Source organism: Hydra viridissima, unplaced genomic scaffold (genome assembly GCF_058129835.1).
Source record: "Hydra viridissima isolate aposymbiotic clone 2 unplaced genomic scaffold, HvirCarnegie_v1 scaffold_16, whole genome shotgun sequence".
Classification (NCBI taxonomy): Eukaryota; Metazoa; Cnidaria; class Hydrozoa; order Anthoathecata; family Hydridae; genus Hydra; species Hydra viridissima.
This window is the reverse complement of record NW_028324315.1, coordinates 3,777,509-3,804,152: the sequence shown is the minus strand read 5'-3', so window position 1 is coordinate 3,804,152 and position 26,644 is coordinate 3,777,509. Positions and strand designations below refer to the sequence as shown.

The following is a 26,644-nucleotide window of genomic DNA, read 5'->3' as shown; positions in this document are numbered from 1 at the left end:
AAAGACAGACGTTCACCAGCACTACAAAAATACAGATGCATTTCACAACACGCACTACAAGACCTTATTTACACTTTAGACGTAGAAGACATTTACCGCACACTCCACCCAAACGAACAACAATACACACACTATCACAGCCAGACAAAGACGAGAACAAGAATAGACAGAATTTACACAAGCAAGACTCTAAGACAATACATCACAAATGCAGAACACCAACCCACCACACTTTCAGACCATTATAACGCACCGACAATCACCATAAACGTACAGCCCCAACCGAGAGGAAGGGGATACTGGATACTGAACAACACCCTACTAAATGACAAGACATACATAGACCTCATGACAAAACAAATAACCATTCAAACAGAAAAACACCCAGACTTTAGACAAATACCAGAATGGTGGGAAAATACAAAAAAACAGATAAAAGAAACAACACTGAAATACGCACACAAACGACACAAACAGAACAAAACACAAGAACTGAGACTAACGAGAAAACTGAGAAACACACTGAGAAAGGAGGAACGGAAACATCTAGACAACACCATGAGCACGAACATTAGACACAAACTCGAACATATACAGAGACGAAAAGAAGAAGCCGCACGAATACGAACAAAACAGATACGGAACATAGACGGAGAACGCCCGACGAACTACTTTTGCAATTTAGAAAAACAAAGACAGGCACACCACGAAATAACGGAACTGAGAGACAAACAAGGACAATTACAGCAAGACCCCGAACAGATACTAAACGTTATGACGGACTTTTACGAATCACTATACACCAAAGAAGACCTGAACATACAGACACAGACAGAAATACTAACCGAAACGAAGACCCCCCGACTAACAGAAACACAAAGAAAATTATGCGACGAAGACTATACAGAACAAGAAATCACAACAGCACTACAAAACATGAAAAACGAAAAGACACCAGGCACAGACGGACTGACAGCGGAGTTCTATAAAAAATTCTGGCCGCTGTTGACAAAACACTTTACAAAAATGACAAACGCAGTACTGGACCGATCTTACTTAACACAATCACAAAGAGACGCTCTAATCACATGCATATACAAAAAAGGAGACAGAACAGACATAACAAACTGGCGACCTATCTCCCTACTGAACATAGACTACAAACTCATCACAAAGACAATGACGAACAGAATAAAAAATACATTACCACACATCATCAGCCAATACCAGACTGCATGCATCCCACACAGACAAATACACATGAACCTACTGTACACCAGAGACATTATAAAAATAGCAAACATCGAAGACATGAGAAACACAGCAATCATATCCATCGACCAAATAAAAGCATTCGACAGAGTAGACTGGACGTACCTTTTCAAAACACTGACGAAATACAACTACGGACCCAAGACTATACGAAACATAAAAACGCTATACACAAACATATCCACAAAAATAAAAACAAACGGACACATCTCACGACCGTTTTACCCGACAAGAGGGGTAAGACAAGGATGCCCTCTATCCATGACACTTTACATACTACAGGCAGACATACTAATACAAAACATAACACAAAACAAACACATAAAAGGCATAAAGACAAACTACAACGAAACAAAGGTAACAGCATACGCGGACGACACACTCTTCTACATCACGAAACTGAAATCCTTACAGAACCTAGACAAAACCCTACACAGATTCGAAACCGCTACCGGACAGAAACTCAACAGAGACAAATGCCAAGGACTGTGGATAGGACAAAACAAAGACAAAAAAACCGGACCGCTTGGCTTCGACTGGACAGAAAACAAAATACGCACACTAGGCCTGACTTTCCCCAATGACGGAACAGACGACATAACAGAAAACTGGAACAGATGTACACACAAATTCAAAAAACAAATACAAGACTGGAAGAGACAAAATCTGAGTATTAAGGGAAAAATCACAGTGGTGAACACCTTAATACTCAGCAAACTATGGCACACTCTACAAATACTACCGACACCAAACAAAAAACAGATTGACAAGACCATGACACCTATATACGACTTTATAACGACTTTATATGGAACAACGCGAAAACAAGAATCAACAAAACACAGCTACATCAGACAATACGCAACGGAGGACAAAACCTAATAGACATAAACACAAAAGCACAGACACTACAAACAAAATGGACGATCAAAATACTCACACACAATACACACATGCCATGGACAGACACAGCAATACACTTTTTAAACAGATACCGGAACGCAAGACAAAACAAATACACGCTATACACAGCCACCACACCCAACGAAAAACCCCCTATACCCAAAACATACAGAGACTTAATACACAACTGGGAGACATTTACCAAAGACATAAAAGTACAAGACGACACACTCGAAGCCATACTGAACCAACCGCTATACTATAACCCCCTACTGCCAACAAAACCCACTACAGAAAACCCGTTCCCCCCCCTACCGAGACCCACAAAACACACAAAAACGCAAGACATACAAATAATAGCAGACTTGTGTAACTTATCGACACCAGGACTACTCACAGCAGACAAACTAGAAATACCACACAAAACACTAACAGAAATAACAAAACGGATACCGACCACATGGATGCACAAACTGAACACAGAAACACCAAATTACACATATCGCAAATACATCCCATCCATCCACATAGAAAACAAAAACAGAAAACTGACACAGATAACGAACAAACAAATATACCACAGAATACTGACATCAAAAATGACACCCCCCGACAGACATATAAAATGGAACAGAAAACTCCCACCCGGACAAACGCCCATAACAAAACGAGACTGGGACAGAAAATTTCAAAAACTACAAGACAGAAACCTATATAACAAAGCCAACGAAATACAATACAAATACATACACAGAAAACTCCCATCACTCAACACTATGCACAAATGGAACAAAAACATAGACAAAACATGCAAACGATGCGACAAAAACGAAACGGAAACATTGCAACACTGGTTCTACTACTGCCCAGACACACAGAAAATATGCATACAAATCATAAACATACTGAACACCATATACCCAAACGACAAATACAGCAATACCCTAAAATTTTTTCTTATGGGTATTGCAACCGCACAAGACAGAAGTATAGGCGACACATGCATAGACACCTTTTACGAAACAATACAACACACACGAAACGCACTGATTTTCGAAAACAAAAAACTAAACGCTCCACTGCACTTTCACACGCTACTAATAAAGAGACTGAGAACAGAAATAAAGACAGAAAACAAAAATCAAAACACTTACAAAACCGCTATTAAAATTTGCGACGAAAACATCAAAAAACATTACAAAAACACAACAACACAAAACAACATAACCCTCGACAAATAATATCCGTAATATATAAAATGTAAATAATGTAAATAAAAAAAAAAAAAAAAAAAAAAAAAAAAAAAAAAAAAAAAAAAAAAAAAAAATATTATATAGCAAAAAATCAAATAAAAAATATATACGATTGTAAATAAATTTATCACGAAATTGTAAATATGTAAATTATACCGTCCACAGCTGCCCATGGCTGATGTGACGTAAAAGGAAATAAAAAAAAAAAAAAAAAAAAAAGATCAAGTGTAGTATCTGTTCTTATCAGTTTAATATCTGGTACGCCGGCATAGTCCGGCTCATATATTAATCTGATTTTTGGCATTTGGTCAAGGGATCGTAGGTTTACCTCGCCCTGACCGCGGGTTGCCTCGGCGTTGCACTACTGCTGAGTGCGGCCCATTAAAAAGAGAAAAGAAAAAAAAACGGAACGATGCGGTTAGGGTCCAATCAAAAAACCACAATTGCGAAGATTGGGGCACGTCCGAGGCTCCCCACACAACGGGAAAGGCATACTTACCTGACGGGGAAGTAAACCTGATCAACATGGGGCTTCTTCCAGGGTGAGGCTCTTGCATTGCACTTCGCCTGGGCTGACCCCTGCGATTACCGCTAACGTCGGTAACTCGACCGTACAATTTCTGGTAGTGGGGGCCTGCGTTCGCGCTCGCCCCCTTTAAAGATGCAAAAAAAAAAAAACCCTCACTCAGCCCTCTATGAGTTACTGGACGTAAACGAGTATTTGAGAAAAGGTATATTTTATGTGTATTTATATGTTATGTATATATCCTCGAGTGAAGATTTGTCAGTGAGAAGGTAAACAAAGCTTCCTAAAAGTGTAAACACATTTTATTTCGTTCAAAAGTTCTTTGTTGTTGTTGTTGTTTTTTTTTCTTTCTTATAAAATCAATGAAAATCTAGTCGCAAACAGTAAGCGTGATCGAACGGCTGCAACACCAGAAATCATACAATGTGTGGCTGTAATAAAAAACAATAATGGTAACAATTGTTGAAAGAAAAAAAAAATAGTCGCAATAATAAAATTATGATAATAATAGTAAGATTGAAAATAATAACAATCGTAATAATGGTAATAAAAGATGATGATAGCAATAACAGACTAATAATAATACCAACAGCAATGATAATAACGATAATAACAATCGTAATAATCATAAAAAATAAGTAATGGCAATAACAAACTAACAGTAATGATAGTAACAACAATAGTAACAATTTCCATCCATTTTTGTATATTTCATATTGGATTCTGGTATATTTTTTGACTTGTAGTTTATGACTTGAAAACAGCTATTATTGCATGTTTGGATCAGTTACAGCAAGTCTACAAATCAACTTCGCGTAAGTTTCCAATGCCTTAACAATAATCTTTGAACAGGTGTGTAGCTATGAAATTAGCCTTTGGTATTGTTTAGATTGCCGTTTTGGAACGATTGCAACATAGCCTGAATGTTTGGCAACACACCGCTGCTCGCGATTGTAACACCAAACAACAGCTTGTTTAACTTCTTCGTCGTTGCGAACAGCTAGCTGCAAACGACGAGGAATGATCCTGGCTCTCTGGTTATCGCGTGCAGCATTACCAGCTAGCTCTAACATTTTCGGCGGAGAGGTTTTCAAAAACTCCAGCTAAGTAGATGGTGCGCCTAAACCGATGAGATTAGACACGACCAACAGGAAACTGAAGAAAGCCACTCTTAGCCTTAGCTTTTCCACCTTTTCCACGTGCTTACATTTTGTTTTCTACTGAAAACAGACTGACAGACTAGAGATCTCGTGCGGCTTTTTGTTAAACAGAAAAGAGTTTTTTGACCAATAGTGAAAAAGAAATAAACAATGCTCAAATGACGTAATCTTTTAAAAACCAATAGAAGTGCGTAGAACGGAAAAGTTATCAAGTTGGAAACCACAAATCTACTTTAAATTAAATCCAGTTGCAATGCAATGAAAACAAAGAAGAAAAAATTTTCACTGCTAAGCTCGTCGAAATGATCTGACGCACCAAAAGCCGGAGGAAAACAAGCGCCAAAGGTGGCAAAAAAAGGCGAGAAGCGCGCTGGTAAGAAAGGCGGAAAAGTCGCTGGAACTGGTGACAAGAAGCGCAAGAGAAAGAGACGAGAGTCTTATGCCACACAAATTTTAAAAACATTATACGCATTAGAAAATGGGTTCAAATGAAAATATCTGTTGCAATCGTTATATTTTATGGAGCAAACATCGCCGAGAACAAATTAGCTGCTAAAATAAAATACTCGAGTTGTTCTAATCCGTCTTAGTCTATGAACAACTGAAAACCTATTTGTTTTTTGTTGTTGTTGTTTTTTTGTTTGACTTGTTTTCTTTCTTCATTTTTTTTTTTTTTTTTCTTTTTTAGAAACGAAAACTATAAGAACTCTATTCCTGCAAAAAAAAAAAAATCAAATTTTAGCAAATTACTATTGGCTCCTAGTATTGTTTGTTTGTCACCATGTTTGTGTGCGTCAAGAATGTATAAATTGCATTGAGAATTGTCAATCAAACCAGAGTCCGATTTTTCTTTTTCATTTCTTCGTTGATGATTATAGAAAGACAAACAGCAGCACATTTCTTCCTTCCAGGCGTTGTATACTTATTTAATTATATTCTTATTGGCGCTTACAAGACAGTTAATGTAGTCTTTTGTGGTAAATTTTAAAACTATTAAGCATTAATTGGATAGTTACGAAATAACGAATGTTGTTAATGCTGGTAAGAAAATACTAATAACAAGGAAGTGGATGCAATGTGCTACCGTTAGTACTAACCATAATTTGATCACAAATGGAAAAGAAAGAAAAGAAAACAAAAAACTGTTTGAATAATTTCTTTTGAATAACGAATGTTTTTCTTTAGGAAGGTTGCAGAAAATAAAAGATTGAGAGAGCTTAACTACTTCTTGATTAGAATATGATCATTTTATGTGCAACTGAGGCAGAACATGGTTTTTACAAATCATTATTCAAATTTAATCATTAGATCTTGCTAAAATTTTTGTTTTTTTGTCATTAAATGCAAAAAATCTAACTTCTGCTTTTTTTTAAAAAAGAATCACACAAAGGCTTTGGCACTAGTATGAAACCGCAAGCTCTAAGATATCTAAAAGCATGCACTATCTTCCGACCATTCGCTGGGCACGGAAAAAACACATACTACATTTTAGTCACTGTGTATTAAGGTATGCATCAAATACTTGCCAATCGTATTTCGTTCATTTCGGGGTTTCGGGAAGGGGAACAATGAAATAAAAAAAAAAAGCCTACGATCGAATGATCGCGTACACTTTTCATCATTTAACTGACAGGTAAACTGAAGGAGTTACTACGCTCCACGAATTTAGTTTAACTTAGTTACTTAGTTACTACGATCTTAGTTTAACAACGGTGTAGTGGTTACGCGCAGTCCTACTAAAGTTTTTGGTGTCGGCCTAGCGTCAAGGAGCCGAAAAGGTGCTTTTGGTTTGTTTCTAATAAAAAAAAAAAAAAAAAAAAAAAAAAAAAATGAAAGAAAAGAGTATCTAAGGCAAAACCAAGACAAGTGAGTTTAGAGGAGTTCCATTTAAGTTTTTATCATTTATCAAGAATGCTTTAAGTAACAAAAAGTACTGCGCTACTTATTTTCAATGTTTTCTACCTTATATTTTAAAACTTGAAGCAGTTTAGCCACTACTGTTTTGTACACTTTACTCTCTCAAGTCTTCAAAAATACTTAAAAGTAGTTCCTGATTTAAAAAAAAAAATAATGCTTAGAAATAAATTTGCATTTTTAGGGGTAGTCACAAGAGACTTTCAGAGTCCGTCTTGAGTTCCTGAAATATCTGTATTAAAATCTGCACTACCACTGCTACTACTGCTACTCACAAGAGCATCCCAGTGAGCGAGGAAAAGTGAGGAGTTCTTCTCGCTCGTATCGGTGAGTGAAACAGAAGAAGCATCTTTCTGAGAATATCTCTTTAGTTTGTTCACAGCTTTATTTCTTTTACAGTTAAACTGACACAAGGCCAACAAATGAATGGTCAATTAGGGATACTTTTCAATGGACAATCTGTACAAGTCCACTTCTTTAAAACAATCCTTTAGTTTGATGAAAGATACGTGACAATTTTTTTTTTTTTAAATGGCATGTTCAATGCACTTTGAATCAAACCTTTTGTTTGGCTTTTTCATAACATGGCTTTTCAATGTTTTACAGAGTTTTTGTTAAAATTAACCCAGCCTCAGGTAGCAAGTCTAAGCATTGAAAATAAAATATCGAAAGTACTGAATTTTGAGTGTACATATGGTTCTGGGGCAAGGTTGGTTAAGGGTTAAGTTAGGTTAGCATCAGACTTGGCTCAATTGTGGCTGTAACTTAATTGTAATTAAATGTATTTTCATGAAGTAATTGTTATTGTATTTTATAAGGTACAGTCACAAGTAATTGTAATGATATGACTTGTAAGTGAATTACAAGTCCAAGTCATTGTAATTCAGTTGCTATTAAAATTTCAAGTAATCCTAATTCAATTACATTTACAATTGAAATTGACCCAAGTCTGCTAGATAGTATTTTTAAATTTGTTCTCCATCAATCCTGAGGTTCTATGATTTAAGCAAATACATTTTTAGGCTTGATTTAGGTTGGGCAGTATGTAAAAAATGTAATATATTAAAAATTTTTAAAAAAAACTTTGCATTGTTCCATTCACCACACTCTGTGAGTTTGTGAAAAATCGAGATAAGATGTGCAAGGCTTTTCATGATTTTCTTCGTTATCTCTGCCATAAATTCATTAGTTGGCCTGACAATCTGCAATTGCTCCATTGCAAAGTTCCCTGCAGTTTTCTGTATGGCTCTGTGGCTATTAGCATGAATAGAAATCAATTTGTTGACATTCCACCTGATTATGATGAAGGCAAGCTATATCTTCCAGTATGGTGCTATCTCTATCAGTCCCATGGTTATCTGTGGTCCAGGACTGAGAGCGCACTGTTTAAATGTCCTAAGGTATTGGCATGACGCATGGATGCATGAATATATGTATGTATGTATGTATGTATGGAAGTTTGTTTGTATGTATGTATGTATGTATGTATGTATGTATGTATGTATGTATGTATGGAAAATTGTATGTAAGTATGTATGCATGTTTGAATGTAAGTATGTATGCGCGTTTGTGTGTATGCATGCATTACTTTTGCTAACATGATGCTGTCAACTGTAATTTAGGGTCATAAGTTTGTCCTTTTCCATTTGTCGTTTGATGTTTTGAGTGTTTTAGGTCACTTTTTTAAATTGTTTTACCTTTTTGTCAGTAAACATTTAAGGAGTTCATTTCTTCCAATAAAATGCTTTGTTTAATTTATATGTAAACTGAAATATTTCAAAAATATTTCTTGCTACTCAGTTTAAAGTCTTAAATTAGTTTACACCGTCCAAATTTTTAAACTTCAACTTTGTTTTTTAGATTTTAGTTTGTGAGAAATTGCTATTTGGGAAAAGTTTGAGGCTAATGACAAACAAATCTTCCTAAGCTCTGCTGTTTTGGTGATGGATTAAAGTACCATCGTTACAACAGATGAAAAGAACATTTAAATACAGAGGTTCTCCAAATGTTTTTTGACAGAAAAAATCTGTCGGGGCGCTAGTATTTTGAGTTGATTTTGGATTGTTCAACTTGGCTTTTGATCGCATTATGCATTTGAATCTGCTGCTGCCCAGTGTTATTTTTAAATCTTGGTTAGTTGGGTTATTTCTGAAAGAAGGTTAAAAAACCCAAATGTTTTAGAATGAAATTGTTGCAGTTTTAGTTTCATACAACGAGCCCATGTTTTCATTGTTCAAACTTACAGTTACCCATCGACTTATTCAAATGCCCACAAGTTTTTTCGTTCAAAGGGAGGGAGCCAGCACACAAATTCGTTGAAAAAGTATCGCTTCTCGGCCTAATGGCTAAGATCAAGTGTAGTATCATCATCCTTACGCCGAAAAGTCGGGCACCACTAGGTGGTGTAAAAAATCCGATGAGGTGCTGGGCCAAAAAGTCGGACACCATCATTTAATGGTGTATTGATCCGAATGAGGCTCAGTGTCGAAAAGTCGGGCACCACTTGGTGGTGTAAAAAATCCGATGAGGCGGTCATGGGTGGTGTGCGAAGCTTTGGTCATGAGCTGCTAAAGTCGGGCAGAGGATCCGGGAATATTCGTTAACTCGAGTACTCGGGGGCCTCAAGGTAGATCCGTCAAGGGTTGGCTTTAACATCAGTCGACAAGACGTAAAATGGGGTGACGTAGGCAAGCGCCGAACATCCTCCCGTCCACAGCTGCCGATGGCTGATGAGACGTTAAAGGAAATAAAAAAAAAAAAAAAAAAAAAAAGATCAAGTGTAGTATCTGTTCTTATCAGTTTAATATCTGGTACGCCGGCATAGTCCGGCTCATATATTAATCTGATTTTTGGCATTTGGTCAAGGGATCGTAGGTTTACCTCGCCCTGACCGCGGGTTGCCTCGGCGTTGCACTACTGCTGAGTGCGGCCCATTAAAAAGAGAAAAGAAAAAAAAACGGAACGATGCGGTTAGGGTCCAATCAAAAAACCACAATTGCGAAGATTGGGGCACGTCCGAGGCTCCCCACACAACGGGAAAGGCATACTTACCTGACGGGGAAGTAAACCTGATCAACATGGGTCTTTTTTTCTTCTCCTCAGGCTGAAGATCACAGCAGAGAATTACTAACTAGCGACCATCAAGAAAACTCATCTCGAATATGTCTTCATATGCCGAAGCTACAAAGAAACATCAAGCCTCGCGAGTGGAAAAAATAGTCGACATCAACATATTTATGGACCCTTCTGAATCTCAAAACCGCAAATACATTGAAACTCGTGCGAAAGAAATTAATGACGAGATCCACCGAATAATCGGCAGAGGAAAGGTTTCGAGCCTTACCCATAGAAGCAAAGGCCACTGGATCATAGAGTTCTATCAGACGATCGACGCTGATGCTTTTATAAATTCAGATCTGAAAATTAGTAACCATAACAGGACCATATCGAAAAAAAGAAGAACCGAAATTGGATTTTTGATTACATTTAAATGCGATCCGCTAATCAACGATGAAGAGCTACTCGAAGCATTAGACCCTTTTGTAGATGAAATATACACCATTACACACACAACCTACGATTTCGACAAAAGCCTCAGAGATGGCAGGAGACTTTTTCGAGTTAAACTCAAAGTACCGTTAAAAGACCTACCGCACTTCATAGAAATTGGGGGCGTGCGAGTCGCGATGCACTTCGCTGGAAAGTCCTTCCTGTGCGGAGTGTGCAAGAACTCGCATCCCCCGAATGCTAGATGCACAGAAATGAAAAAAAATGACGCCGAGATGAATAAAAACACAGAACCAACTAGTGACGAAGAAGAATCACCTAAGGAAAAAAATAATATCAGAGTGACCACCCAACCAGTAAATTTAAATGATTCTACTTTAGAAAAGAACACTATAACTTCGAACTCACAAAATAACATCCAAACAAATATCGAGGAAAAAGAACTTATCACCGACGAATATATATTTGACTTAATGAAGAAAGTGACCGCCACTGAAATAAACGAAGAATTTCAAGAAGAACTAAGAAGCCTACCATACGATATCCGTTGTTTATTAGTTGAAAAGCTTAATGAGTTAACCCAGAGCAGAAATTTAGATATAAGTGAAAAGGAGACAGAGTTCACTTTAGTAAAATCAAAAACAGAAATTAGGAAAGAAAAAAGACAACAAAAAGAAAGCGACGAGAAAACTACAAATAAAAGGAGCGGACCGCCTCCGACTCCAAGGAAAAAAGACATCAAGAGAATTAACACTTCTTAATGAAAGAAAATTAAAAACACTAAACATTTAATTTTAGTCAAATTTATTTCAAATTTTTATTTTTTAAACGCTATATTGTTAAAACATTATTTTCTATATAACCAAAGGAGGACATAAAAACACGCGAACAACGCTCCATATAAGGCAATAATTTCTCAATGAAATTCGAATTCCAAAAAATAAGCAAATTTGAGACGCTTTTTTGAAGTAATCAACTCTGCTCTCCATTTGAAACTTTTAAACTTTTTCATTTCCTTTTTTTAGAATATTTTCTTTTGGTTACTTTTTCTGGCCTTTTTTTTTCACTTTTTCTTTTATTTTTTTGAGGCCACTTTTTGTTCGCGTCATGATAGTCACGAGATTATATATTTTTCATTTTTTTAATATTGTAAATGGAAACTCGTGTATATCATGACTAGGGTCCGCAAGGCAACTAGCTGGAGGACCCGAAATAAAAATCATAATATCTGATCAACATGGGGCTTCTTCCAGGGTGAGGCTCTTGCATTGCACTTCGCCTGGGCTGACCCCTGCGATTACCGCTAACGTCGGTAACTCGACCGTACAATTTCTGGTAGTGGGGGCCTGCGTTCGCGCTCGCCCCCTTTAAAGATGCAAAAAAAAAAAAACCCTCACTCAGCCCTCTATGAGTTACTGGACGTAAACGAGTATTTGAGAAAAGGTATATTTTATGTGTATTTATATGTTATGTATATATCCTCGAGTGAAGATTTGTCAGTGAGAAGGTAAACAAAGCTTCCTAAAAGTGTAAACACATTTTATTTCGTTCAAAAGTTCTTTGTTGTTGTTGTTGTTTTTTTTTCTTTCTTATAAAATCAATGAAAATCTAGTCGCAAACAGTAAGCGTGATCGAACGGCTGCAACACCAGAAATCATACAATGTGTGGCTGTAATAAAAAACAATAATGGTAACAATTGTTGAAAGAAAAAAAAAATAGTCGCAATAATAAAATTATGATAATAATAGTAAGATTGAAAATAATAACAATCGTAATAATGGTAATAAAAGATGATGATAGCAATAACAGACTAATAATAATACCAACAGCAATGATAATAACGATAATAACAATCGTAATAATCATAAAAAATAAGTAATGGCAATAACAAACTAACAGTAATGATAGTAACAACAATAGTAACAATTTCCATCCATTTTTGTATATTTCATATTGGATTCTGGTATATTTTTTGACTTGTAGTTTATGACTTGAAAACAGCTATTATTGCATGTTTGGATCAGTTACAGCAAGTCTACAAATCAACTTCGCGTAAGTTTCCAATGCCTTAACAATAATCTTTGAACAGGTGTGTAGCTATGAAATTAGCCTTTGGTATTGTTTAGATTGCCGTTTTGGAACGATTGCAACATAGCCTGAATGTTTGGCAACACACCGCTGCTCGCGATTGTAACACCAAACAACAGCTTGTTTAACTTCTTCGTCGTTGCGAACAGCTAGCTGCAAACGACGAGGAATGATCCTGGCTCTCTGGTTATCGCGTGCAGCATTACCAGCTAGCTCTAACATTTTCGGCGGAGAGGTTTTCAAAAACTCCAGCTAAGTAGATGGTGCGCCTAAACCGATGAGATTAGACACGACCAACAGGAAACTGAAGAAAGCCACTCTTAGCCTTAGCTTTTCCACCTTTTCCACGTGCTTACATTTTGTTTTCTACTGAAAACAGACTGACAGACTAGAGATCTCGTGCGGCTTTTTGTTAAACAGAAAAGAGTTTTTTGACCAATAGTGAAAAAGAAATAAACAATGCTCAAATGACGTAATCTTTTAAAAACCAATAGAAGTGCGTAGAACGGAAAAGTTATCAAGTTGGAAACCACAAATCTACTTTAAATTAAATCCAGTTGCAATGCAATGAAAACAAAGAAGAAAAAATTTTCACTGCTAAGCTCGTCGAAATGATCTGACGCACCAAAAGCCGGAGGAAAACAAGCGCCAAAGGTGGCAAAAAAAGGCGAGAAGCGCGCTGGTAAGAAAGGCGGAAAAGTCGCTGGAACTGGTGACAAGAAGCGCAAGAGAAAGAGACGAGAGTCTTATGCCACACAAATTTTAAAAACATTATACGCATTAGAAAATGGGTTCAAATGAAAATATCTGTTGCAATCGTTATATTTTATGGAGCAAACATCGCCGAGAACAAATTAGCTGCTAAAATAAAATACTCGAGTTGTTCTAATCCGTCTTAGTCTATGAACAACTGAAAACCTATTTGTTTTTTGTTGTTGTTGTTTTTTTGTTTGACTTGTTTTCTTTCTTCATTTTTTTTTTTTTTTTTCTTTTTTAGAAACGAAAACTATAAGAACTCTATTCCTGCAAAAAAAAAAAAATCAAATTTTAGCAAATTACTATTGGCTCCTAGTATTGTTTGTTTGTCACCATGTTTGTGTGCGTCAAGAATGTATAAATTGCATTGAGAATTGTCAATCAAACCAGAGTCCGATTTTTCTTTTTCATTTCTTCGTTGATGATTATAGAAAGACAAACAGCAGCACATTTCTTCCTTCCAGGCGTTGTATACTTATTTAATTATATTCTTATTGGCGCTTACAAGACAGTTAATGTAGTCTTTTGTGGTAAATTTTAAAACTATTAAGCATTAATTGGATAGTTACGAAATAACGAATGTTGTTAATGCTGGTAAGAAAATACTAATAACAAGGAAGTGGATGCAATGTGCTACCGTTAGTACTAACCATAATTTGATCACAAATGGAAAAGAAAGAAAAGAAAACAAAAAACTGTTTGAATAATTTCTTTTGAATAACGAATGTTTTTCTTTAGGAAGGTTGCAGAAAATAAAAGATTGAGAGAGCTTAACTACTTCTTGATTAGAATATGATCATTTTATGTGCAACTGAGGCAGAACATGGTTTTTACAAATCATTATTCAAATTTAATCATTAGATCTTGCTAAAATTTTTGTTTTTTTGTCATTAAATGCAAAAAATCTAACTTCTGCTTTTTTTTAAAAAAGAATCACACAAAGGCTTTGGCACTAGTATGAAACCGCAAGCTCTAAGATATCTAAAAGCATGCACTATCTTCCGACCATTCGCTGGGCACGGAAAAAACACATACTACATTTTAGTCACTGTGTATTAAGGTATGCATCAAATACTTGCCAATCGTATTTCGTTCATTTCGGGGTTTCGGGAAGGGGAACAATGAAATAAAAAAAAAAAGCCTACGATCGAATGATCGCGTACACTTTTCATCATTTAACTGACAGGTAAACTGAAGGAGTTACTACGCTCCACGAATTTAGTTTAACTTAGTTACTTAGTTACTACGATCTTAGTTTAACAACGGTGTAGTGGTTACGCGCAGTCCTACTAAAGTTTTTGGTGTCGGCCTAGCGTCAAGGAGCCGAAAAGGTGCTTTTGGTTTGTTTCTAATAAAAAAAAAAAAAAAAAAAAAAAAAAAAAATGAAAGAAAAGAGTATCTAAGGCAAAACCAAGGCAAGTGAGTTTAGAGGAGTTCCATTTAAGTTTTTATCATTTATCAAGAATGCTTTAAGTAACAAAAAGTACTGCGCTACTTATTTTCAATGTTTTCTACCTTATATTTTAAAACTTGAAGCAGTTTAGCCACTACTGTTTTGTACACTTTACTCTCTCAAGTCTTCAAAAATACTTAAAAGTAGTTCCTGATTTAAAAAAAAAAATAATGCTTAGAAATAAATTTGCATTTTTAGGGGTAGTCACAAGAGACTTTCAGAGTCCGTCTTGAGTTCCTGAAATATCTGTATTAAAATCTGCACTACCACTGCTACTACTGCTACTCACAAGAGCATCCCAGTGAGCGAGGAAAAGTGAGGAGTTCTTCTCGCTCGTATCGGTGAGTGAAACAGAAGAAGCATCTTTCTGAGAATATCTCTTTAGTTTGTTCACAGCTTTATTTCTTTTACAGTTAAACTGACACAAGGCCAACAAATGAATGGTCAATTAGGGATACTTTTCAATGGACAATCTGTACAAGTCCACTTCTTTAAAACAATCCTTTAGTTTGATGAAAGATACGTGACAATTTTTTTTTTTTTAAATGGCATGTTCAATGCACTTTGAATCAAACCTTTTGTTTGGCTTTTTCATAACATGGCTTTTCAATGTTTTACAGAGTTTTTGTTAAAATTAACCCAGCCTCAGGTAGCAAGTCTAAGCATTGAAAATAAAATATCGAAAGTACTGAATTTTGAGTGTACATATGGTTCTGGGGCAAGGTTGGTTAAGGGTTAAGTTAGGTTAGCATCAGACTTGGCTCAATTGTGGCTGTAACTTAATTGTAATTAAATGTATTTTCATGAAGTAATTGTTATTGTATTTTATAAGGTACAGTCACAAGTAATTGTAATGATATGACTTGTAAGTGAATTACAAGTCCAAGTCATTGTAATTCAGTTGCTATTAAAATTTCAAGTAATCCTAATTCAATTACATTTACAATTGAAATTGACCCAAGTCTGCTAGATAGTATTTTTAAATTTGTTCTCCATCAATCCTGAGGTTCTATGATTTAAGCAAATACATTTTTAGGCTTGATTTAGGTTGGGCAGTATGTAAAAAATGTAATATATTAAAAATTTTTAAAAAAAACTTTGCATTGTTCCATTCACCACACTCTGTGAGTTTGTGAAAAATCGAGATAAGATGTGCAAGGCTTTTCATGATTTTCTTCGTTATCTCTGCCATAAATTCATTAGTTGGCCTGACAATCTGCAATTGCTCCATTGCAAAGTTCCCTGCAGTTTTCTGTATGGCTCTGTGGCTATTAGCATGAATAGAAATCAATTTGTTGACATTCCACCTGATTATGATGAAGGCAAGCTATATCTTCCAGTATGGTGCTATCTCTATCAGTCCCATGGTTATCTGTGGTCCAGGACTGAGAGCGCACTGTTTAAATGTCCTAAGGTATTGGCATGACGCATGGATGCATGAATATATGTATGTATGTATGTATGTATGGAAGTTTGTTTGTATGTATGTATGTATGTATGTATGTATGTATGTATGTATGTATGGAAAATTGTATGTAAGTATGTATGCATGTTTGAATGTAAGTATGTATGCGCGTTTGTGTGTATGCATGCATTACTTTTGCTAACATGATGCTGTCAACTGTAATTTAGGGTCATAAGTTTGTCCTTTTCCATTTGTCGTTTGATGTTTTGAGTGTTTTAGGTCACTTTTTTAAATTGTTTTACCTTTTTGTCAGTAAACATTTAAGGAGTTCATTTCTTCCAATAAAATGCTTTGTTTAATTTATATGTAAACTGAAATATTTCAAAAATATTTCTTGCTACTCAGTTTAAAGTCTTAAATTAGTTTACACCGTCCAAATTTTTAAACTTCAACTTTGTTTTTTAGATTTTAGTTTGTGAGAAATTGCTATTTGGGAAAAGTTTGAGGCTAATGACAAACAAATCTTCCTAAGCTCTGCTGTTTTGGTGATGGATTAAAGTACCATCGTTACAACAGATGAAAAGAACATTTAAATACAGAGGTTCTCCAAATGTTTTTTGACAGAAAAAATCTGTCGGGGCGCTAGTATTTTGAGTTGATTTTGGATTGTTCAACTTGGCTTTTGATCGCATTATGCATTTGAATCTGCTGCTGCCCAGTGTTATTTTTAAATCTTGGTTAGTTGGGTTATTTCTGAAAGAAGGTTAAAAAACCCAAATGTTTTAGAATGAAATTGTTGCAGTTTTAGTTTCATACAACGAGCCCATGTTTTCATTGTTCAAACTTACAGTTACCCATCGACTTATTCAAATGCCCACAAGTTTTTTCGTTCAAAGGGAGGGAGCCAGCACACAAATTCGTTGAAAAAGTATCGCTTCTCGGCCTAATGGCTAAGATCAAGTGTAGTATCTTTTAGTGATTTTAGTAAAGTTTTAATAAAGTTTATCTTGAGTTCTTTCTTATTGAGTTTTTAAAAAAATTAGTTTTACTTGCTTCGGTGGTTTATTTATGGTTTTGCATCTCGCTGCGAAGACTTAGAGACACCCCGCGTAAGAGACTATTTTCCTTCAAAACTTTTTTTCTCCTCCGTAGAGGCGAAAACGTAACTTTCCTCTGTAGCGAAGCCTTTGCTACAGAAACTTTTAAAAAACACTTACCCAAGTGAAAAACTTTAAAGATATACAGTTCGCTGTATATCTTCTTTTTTTAATTTTTTTAAGCCGAATTTATTCGCAGAGTTTTCTCCTAGGTTTCTTTTGACAAAAACCTAGAACACTTTCTTTAGCTACCCTAGCTAAACAAAAGAAACAGCCCTAAAAAGCAAAACAAAAAAATAAAAGCAGAGCGTAAACTAAATCAAATCGCAAAAAATGGAAACTCTCAAAGTCCAATCGATTTCAAAGCTAACTACTTCTGAAACCAAAGCAGAAGGCATTTCAAATAGCCAAAAATTTGTTGAGAACGGTCAGCCACATTCTACTGACCAACAAAAAATCAAATCTGCTGACCCGAAACCTTCAAACGAAGACGCAAACAAACAAAAAAACGGGTCAGCACTTTCTTTTGCAGAGGCGCTGAAAAAGAAACAGCCCGGAACAGCACCACCACAAGACTTCCAAACAAACACAAAAGAAGCCGAAAAAAGAGCTTTAAAAGAGGAAATACACTCCCGGATCTTTCAACTAATGTCCTTTACCAAAGACCAAACCCCAAATGGAATAGAAAAAAAAGTGGGAGAAATACAAGTAGCAATCCAAAAGGTGATTGGCCCAGGATGCATAACATCCATACAATATACGGGAAGGGGCCAATACACGGTAGAACTTAAATCGAAAGAGAAAGTCCAAGAGCTAACTCTAAAGGGATTAAACATTCCGGGAGAATTACAGAAGACAACAATCAAACCGAGAAGAAACCAAGTACTATTAATCACGATCAAGACAGACGCATCGGTACTAAACCAAGAGATCTATGAAGAGCTTAAAGATTTTGGTAAGATAGTAAATATTTCTTACGGATATTACACAAGCAACAACCAAATACGAGACGGACGGAGACTCGTTCACATCATCCCGACTGTTGACGTAAGCAAAATACCTCCGACAATTAAGATAGACAACAGGCTGCACCACCTATATTTCAGGGGAAAAAACACGACACCCATACACAAACCAAGAGACACACAAGAGCTACTGGCAGACCTAGCAATTTCAGACACTGACGAAATGTCACAAGATGAGGACGAAGACAGGGAAATAGAAAAAACACAAAAACAAGAAGCAGACAAACCCCATAACATACAAAACGCAACAAACGGAGAGACGGAAAAGAAAAAACAAATGACGCTGATACCCAAACCAGCACCCAGACCCCAAACAAGCATAACGCTACCACACAAAACGGAAACCCAACCAGTACCGACAACAACAAAAAAGCAAGACAACACAAACGAAAAAAACACTGAGCTTGAACACACCAACAACGCTGACGTCACAAGACAGTCACAAAACTCGACACCGACTCCTACACCAATGGAAACAGAGCCTACGGTGACGGACACAAAAACAGACACCCAACAAAAACCTACGAAAAGAAAAAGTGTGACGACGCCAACAAAAGAAACTAAAATGAACGACATAAAAACGAAACGAAAACCTAACCGACCAGAGACCTAACTTAACCAACTACACACACGATATCTCCAAACTAAAAAAATAAAAATAAAAATGACTATTACAATAAAAACAATGAATACGGCTGGTATGCGAAATCTCCAGAGAAGAAGGGAGATTTTGCATAACATACAGCAATCAGAACAACACATAACTTTTCTACAAGAGACGCACATCACGCCTGACTTGTACAGACAAACAGCTACGCTATGCACAGGCACCATACTATTCAGCTCCGGAAAACAAAACACCGACGGAACACTCATACACATAAAAGACCCTACAATCAAACCGACAAACACCGTAAACGACGTACAAGGTAAATACCAAATCACAGACATACACATTGACAAACTAGACATTACTATGATAAACGTATACGCACCATCAGGAAACACCACACAACACCAATACAAACGAAAAGAATTCTGGGAAAACCTAAAAAACATACTATGCACGCCCAGAATTCGAGACAGACATTACATACTGGCGGGGGACTTTAACGTAACACTATCAGACAAAGACAGACGTTCACCAGCACTACAAAAATACAGATGCATTTCACAACACGCACTACAAGACCTTATTTACACTTTAGACGTAGAAGACATTTACCGCACACTCCACCCAAACGAACAACAATACACACACTATCACAGCCAGACAAAGACGAGAACAAGAATAGACAGAATTTACACAAGCAAGACTCTAAGACAATACATCACAAATGCAGAACACCAACCCACCACACTTTCAGACCATTATAACGCACCGACAATCACCATAAACGTACAGCCCCAACCGAGAGGAAGGGGATACTGGATACTGAACAACACCCTACTAAATGACAAGACATACATAGACCTCATGACAAAACAAATAACCATTCAAACAGAAAAACACCCAGACTTTAGACAAATACCAGAATGGTGGGAAAATACAAAAAAACAGATAAAAGAAACAACACTGAAATACGCACACAAACGACACAAACAGAACAAAACACAAGAACTGAGACTAACGAGAAAACTGAGAAACACACTGAGAAAGGAGGAACGGAAACATCTAGACAACACCATGAGCACGAACATTAGACACAAACTCGAACATATACAGAGACGAAAAGAAGAAGCCGCACGAATACGAACAAAACAGATACGGAACATAGACGGAGAACGCCCGACGAACTACTTTTGCAATTTAGAAAAACAAAGACAGGCACACCACGAAATAACGGAACTGAGAGACAAACAAGGACAATTACAGCAAGACCCCGAACAGATACTAAACGTTATGACGGACTTTTACGAATCACTATACACCAAAGAAGACCTGAACATACAGACACAGACAGAAATACTAACCGAAACGAAGACCCCCCGACTAACAGAAACACAAAGAAAATTATGCGACGAAGACTATACAGAACAAGAAATCACAACAGCACTACAAAACATGAAAAACGAAAAGACACCAGGCACAGACGGACTGACAGCGGAGTTCTATAAAAAATTCTGGCCGCTGTTGACAAAACACTTTACAAAAATGACAAACGCAGTACTGGACCGATCTTACTTAACACAATCACAAAGAGACGCTCTAATCACATGCATATACAAAAAAGGAGACAGAACAGACATAACAAACTGGCGACCTATCTCCCTACTGAACATAGACTACAAACTCATCACAAAGACAATGACGAACAGAATAAAAAAATACATTACCACACATCATCAGCCAATACCAGACTGCATGCATCCCACACAGACAAATACACATGAACCTACTGTACACCAGAGACATTATAAAAATAGCAAACATCGAAGACATGAGAAACACAGCAATCATATCCATCGACCAAATAAAAGCATTCGACAGAGTAGACTGGACGTACCTTTTCAAAACACTGACGAAATACAACTACGGACCCAAGACTATACGAAACATAAAAACGCTATACACAAACATATCCACAAAAATAAAAACAAACGGACACATCTCACGACCGTTTTACCCGACAAGAGGGGTAAGACAAGGATGCCCTCTATCCATGACACTTTACATACTACAGGCAGACATACTAATACAAAACATAACACAAAACAAACACATAAAAGGCATAAAGACAAACTACAACGAAACAAAGGTAACAGCATACGCGGACGACACACTCTTCTACATCACGAAACTGAAATCCTTACAGAACCTAGACAAAACCCTACACAGATTCGAAACCGCTACCGGACAGAAACTCAACAGAGACAAATGCCAAGGACTGTGGATAGGACAAAACAAAGACAAAAAAACCGGACCGCTTGGCTTCGACTGGACAGAAAACAAAATACGCACACTAGGCCTGACTTTCCCCAATGACGGAACAGACGACATAACAGAAAACTGGAACAGATGTACACACAAATTCAAAAAACAAATACAAGACTGGAAGAGACAAAATCTGAGTATTAAGGGAAAAATCACAGTGGTGAACACCTTAATACTCAGCAAACTATGGCACACTCTACAAATACTACCGACACCAAACAAAAAACAGATTGACAAGACCATGACACCGATATACGACTTTATATGGAACAACGCGAAAACAAGAATCAACAAAACACAGCTACATCAGACAATACGCAACGGAGGACAAAACCTAATAGACATAAACACAAAAGCACAGACACTACAAACAAAATGGACGATCAAAATACTCACACACAATACACACATGCCATGGACAGACACAGCAATACACTTTTTAAACAGATACCGGAACGCAAGACAAAACAAATACACGCTATACACAGCCACCACACCCAACGAAAAACCCCCTATACCCAAAACATACAGAGACTTAATACACAACTGGGAGACATTTACCAAAGACATAAAAGTACAAGACGACACACTCGAAGCCATACTGAACCAACCGCTATACTATAACCCCCTACTGCCAACAAAACCCACTACAGAAAACCCGTTCCCCCCCCTACCGAGACCCACAAAACACACAAAAACGCAAGACATACAAATAATAGCAGACTTGTGTAACTTATCGACACCAGGACTACTCACAGCAGACAAACTAGAAATACCACACAAAACACTAACAGAAATAACAAAACGGATACCGACCACATGGATGCACAAACTGAACACAGAAACACCAAATTACACATATCGCAAATACATCCCATCCATCCACATAGAAAACAAAAACAGAAAACTGACACAGATAACGAACAAACAAATATACCACAGAATACTGACATCAAAAATGACACCCCCCGACAGACATATAAAATGGAACAGAAAACTCCCACCCGGACAAACGCCCATAACAAAACGAGACTGGGACAGAAAATTTCAAAAACTACAAGACAGAAACCTATATAACAAAGCCAACGAAATACAATACAAATACATACACAGAAAACTCCCATCACTCAACACTATGCACAAATGGAACAAAAACATAGACAAAACATGCAAACGATGCGACAAAAACGAAACGGAAACATTGCAACACTGGTTCTACTACTGCCCAGACACACAGAAAATATGCATACAAATCATAAACATACTGAACACCATATACCCAAACGACAAATACAGCAATACCCTAAAATTTTTTCTTATGGGTATTGCAACCGCACAAAACAGAAGTATAGGCGACACATGCATAGACACCTTTTACGAAACAATACAACACACACGAAACGCACTGATTTTCGAAAACAAAAAACTAAACGCTCCACTGCACTTTCACACGCTACTAATAAAGAGACTGAGAACAGAAATAAAGACAGAAAACAAAAATCAAAACACTTACAAAACCGCTATTAAAATTTGCGACGAAAACATCAAAAAACATTACAAAAACACAACAACACAAAACAACATAACCCTCGACAAATAATATCCGTAATATATAAAATGTAAATAATGTAAATAAAAAAAAAAAAAAAAAAAAAAAAAAAAAAAAAAAAAAAAAAACTTGACTAAGTAAAAAAAAAAAAAAAAAAAAAAAAAAAAAAAAAAAAAATATTATATAGCAAAAAATCAAATAAAAAATATATACGATTGTAAATAAATTTATCACGAAATTGTAAATATGTAAATTATACCGTCCACAGCTGCCCATGGCTGATGTGACGTAAAAGGAAATAAAAAAAAAAAAAAAAAAAAGATCAAGTGTAGTATCTGTTCTTATCAGTTTAATATCTGGTACGCCGGCATAGTCCGGCTCATATATTAATCTGATTTTTGGCATTTGGTCAAGGGATCGTAGGTTTACCTCGCCCTGACCGCGGGTTGCCTCGGCGTTGCACTACTGCTGAGTGCGGCCCATTAAAAAGAGAAAAGAAAAAAAAACGGAACGATGCGGTTAGGGTCCAATCAAAAAACCACAATTGCGAAGATTGGGGCACGTCCGAGGCTCCCCACACAACGGGAAAGGCATACTTACCTGACGGGGAAGTAAACCTGATCAACATGGGTCTTTTTTTCTTCTCCTCAGGCTGAAGATCACAGCAGAGAATTACTAACTAGCGACCATCAAGAAAACTCATCTCGAATATGTCTTCATATGCCGAAACTACAAAGAAACATCAAGCCTCGCGAGTGGAAAAAATAGTCGACATCAACATATTTATGGACCCTTCTGAATCTCAAAACCGCAAATACATTGAAACTCGTGCGAAAGAAATTAATGACGAGATCCACCGAATAATCGGCAGAGGAAAGGTTTCGAGCCTTACCCATAGAAGCAAAGGCCACTGGATCATAGAGTTCTATCAGACGATCGACGCTGATGCTTTTATAAATTCAGATCTGAAAATTAGTAACCATAACAGGACCATATCGAAAAAAAGAAGAACCGAAATTGGATTTTTGATTACATTTAAATGCGATCCGCTAATCAACGATGAAGAGCTACTCGAAGCATTAGACCCTTTTGTAGATGAAATATACACCATTACACACACAACCTACGATTTCGACAAAAGCCTCAGAGATGGCAGGAGACTTTTTCGAGTTAAACTCAAAGTACCGTTAAAAGACCTACCGCACTTCATAGAAATTGGGGGCGTGCGAGTCGCGATGCACTTCGCTGGAAAGTCCTTCCTGTGCGGAGTGTGCAAGAACTCGCATCCCCCGAATGCTAGATGCACAGAAATGAAAAAAAATGACGCCGAGATGAATAAAAACACAGAACCAACTAGTGACGAAGAAGAATCACCTAAGGAAAAAAATAATATCAGAGTGACCACCCAACCAGTAAATTTAAATGATTCTACTTTAGAAAAGAACACTATAACTTCGAACTCACAAAATAACATCCAAACAAATATCGAGGAAAAAGAACTTATCACCGACGAATATATATTTGACTTAATGAAGAAAGTGACCGCCACTGAAATAAACGAAGAATTTCAAGAAGAACTAAGAAGCCTACCATACGATATCCGTTGTTTATTAGTTGAAAAGCTTAATGAGTTAACCCAGAGCAGAAATTTAGATATAAGTGAAAAGGAGACAGAGTTCACTTTAGTAAAATCAAAAACAGAAATTAGGAAAGAAAAAAGACAACAAAAAGAAAGCGACGAGAAAACTACAAATAAAAGGAGCGGACCGCCTCCGACTCCAAGGAAAAAAGACATCAAGAGAATTAACACTTCTTAATGAAAGAAAATTAAAAACACTAAACATTTAATTTTAGTCAAATTTATTTCAAATTTTTATTTTTTAAACGCTATATTGTTAAAACATTATTTTCTATATAACCAAAGGAGGAGATAAAAACACGCGAACAACGCTCCATATAAGGCAATAATTTCTCAATGAAATTCGAATTCCAAAAAATAAGCAAATTTGAGACGCTTTTTTGAAGTAATCAACTCTGCTCTCCATTTGAAACTTTTAAACTTTTTCATTTCCTTTTTTTAGAATATTTTCTTTTGGTTACTTTTTCTGGCCTTTTTTTTTCACTTTTTCTTTTATTTTTTTGAGGCCACTTTTTGTTCGCGTCATGATAGTCACGAGATTATATATTTTTCATTTTTTTAATATTGTAAACGGAAACTCGTGTATATCATGACTAGGGTCCGCAAGGCAACTAGCTGGAGGACCCGAAATAAAAATCATAATATCTGATCAACATGGGTCTTTTTTTCTTCTCCTCAGGCTGAAGATCACAGCAGAGAATTACTAACTAGCGACCATCAAGAAAACTCATCTCGAATATGTCTTCATATGCCGAAACTACAAAGAAACATCAAGCCTCGCGAGTGGAAAAAATAGTCGACATCAACATATTTATGGACCCTTCTGAATCTCAAAACCGCAAATACATTGAAACTCGTGCGAAAGAAATTAATGACGAGATCCACCGAATAATCGGCAGAGGAAAGGTTTCGAGCCTTACCCATAGAAGCAAAGGCCACTGGATCATAGAGTTCTATCAGACGATCGACGCTGATGCTTTTATAAATTCAGATCTGAAAATTAGTAACCATAACAGGACCATATCGAAAAAAAGAAGAACCGAAATTGGATTTTTGATTACATTTAAATGCGATCCGCTAATCAACGATGAAGAGCTACTCGAAGCATTAGACCCTTTTGTAGATGAAATATACACCATTACACACACAACCTACGATTTCGACAAAAGCCTCAGAGATGGCAGGAGACTTTTTCGAGTTAAACTCAAAGTACCGTTAAAAGACCTACCGCACTTCATAGAAATTGGGGGCGTGCGAGTCGCGATGCACTTCGCTGGAAAGTCCTTCCTGTGCGGAGTGTGCAAGAACTCGCATCCCCCGAATGCTAGATGCACAGAAATGAAAAAAAATGACGCCGAGATGAATAAAAACACAGAACCAACTAGTGACGAAGAAGAATCACCTAAGGAAAAAAATAATATCAGAGTGACCACCCAACCAGTAAATTTAAATGATTCTACTTTAGAAAAGAACACTATAACTTCGAACTCACAAAATAACATCCAAACAAATATCGAGGAAAAAGAACTTATCACCGACGAATATATATTTGACTTAATGAAGAAAGTGACCGCCACTGAAATAAACGAAGAATTTCAAGAAGAACTAAGAAGCCTACCATACGATATCCGTTGTTTATTAGTTGAAAAGCTTAATGAGTTAACCCAGAGCAGAAATTTAGATATAAGTGAAAAGGAGACAGAGTTCACTTTAGTAAAATCAAAAACAGAAATTAGGAAAGAAAAAAGACAACAAAAAGAAAGCGACGAGAAAACTACAAATAAAAGGAGCGGACCGCCTCCGACTCCAAGGAAAAAAGACATCAAGAGAATTAACACTTCTTAATGAAAGAAAATTAAAAACACTAAACATTTAATTTTAGTCAAATTTATTTCAAATTTTTATTTTTTAAACGCTATATTGTTAAAACATTATTTTCTATATAACCAAAGGAGGAGATAAAAACACGCGAACAACGCTCCATATAAGGCAATAATTTCTCAATGAAATTCGAATTCCAAAAAATAAGCAAATTTGAGACGCTTTTTTGAAGTAATCAACTCTGCTCTCCATTTGAAACTTTTAAACTTTTTCATTTCCTTTTTTTAGAATATTTTCTTTTGGTTACTTTTTCTGGCCTTTTTTTTTCACTTTTTCTTTT

At 36.4% G+C, this 26,644-nt stretch overlaps 1 non-coding gene and 5 pseudogenes across 1 annotated transcript; all 6 read left to right on the top strand.

The window, feature by feature from the left end:
• The first annotated feature begins 3,580 nt into the window (after positions 1-3,580).
• LOC149877527 (U2 spliceosomal RNA) lies at positions 3,581-3,815 on the top strand (annotated as a pseudogene).
• A 104-nt stretch (positions 3,816-3,919) lies between these two features.
• Positions 3,920-4,083, top strand: LOC149877526 (U1 spliceosomal RNA). The gene has a single exon (XR_016448293.1). It is a non-coding gene; the product is annotated as a U1 spliceosomal RNA (small nuclear RNA).
• A 5,667-nt stretch (positions 4,084-9,750) lies between these two features.
• LOC149877525 (U2 spliceosomal RNA) lies at positions 9,751-9,967 on the top strand (annotated as a pseudogene).
• A 1,797-nt stretch (positions 9,968-11,764) lies between these two features.
• On the top strand, positions 11,765-11,902 carry LOC149877524 (U1 spliceosomal RNA; annotated as a pseudogene).
• A 5,266-nt stretch (positions 11,903-17,168) lies between these two features.
• Positions 17,169-17,347, top strand: LOC149877523 (U2 spliceosomal RNA; annotated as a pseudogene).
• A 5,752-nt stretch (positions 17,348-23,099) lies between these two features.
• LOC149877522 (U2 spliceosomal RNA) lies at positions 23,100-23,332 on the top strand (annotated as a pseudogene).
• The last annotated feature ends 3,312 nt before the right edge of the window (positions 23,333-26,644 follow it).